The sequence below is a fragment of the Penaeus monodon genome, chromosome 25 (assembly GCF_015228065.2).
Source record: "Penaeus monodon isolate SGIC_2016 chromosome 25, NSTDA_Pmon_1, whole genome shotgun sequence".
Lineage (NCBI taxonomy): Eukaryota > Metazoa > Arthropoda > Malacostraca > Decapoda > Penaeidae > Penaeus > Penaeus monodon.
The window spans coordinates 4,210,878-4,211,258 of NC_051410.1; the positions used below are offsets into that span (position 1 = coordinate 4,210,878).

The 381-nt window shown below is 41.2% G+C and overlaps 1 protein-coding gene across 1 annotated transcript in view; it reads right to left on the reverse strand.

The window, feature by feature from the left end:
- The window catches only part of LOC119589301 (zinc finger protein 771-like), a 7,456-nt gene that overhangs the window by 557 nt on the left and 6,518 nt on the right, over nucleotides 1-381 (reverse strand). The gene's annotated exons all lie outside the window — the stretch shown is intronic.

The window sequence follows — 381 nt, forward strand, 5'->3', positions numbered from 1 at the left end:
AAGAACATTTTCATTACGTTTTTTTTATACATATAAAACAACATGTACAGGCACATATTATGAAGAGGCAAGAAATCCACGCACATTTCCCTCAGTCTTACACGCAAACATCATACTAAGAAGCACACGAGGGTCCGGCCGCACCGGCGAAATAATTATTGCTCTGCGCATCTCCTAATGAACGGCGCTTCTCACTGACACTCCTGCGGCAATATGCAAGGCGAGATCATGTCGCGTGATTTACGCTAATCCCTTGTCGTCATTACGGTGCCCATGTTTTAAGTCCTGATAATCGCTTTATCGTGAAAGTTTTCTTGAAGTATTGCAGTGGGATGTGTATTGTAAAAAATGAATATGTATTACATGAGGTGTAGACAGAAA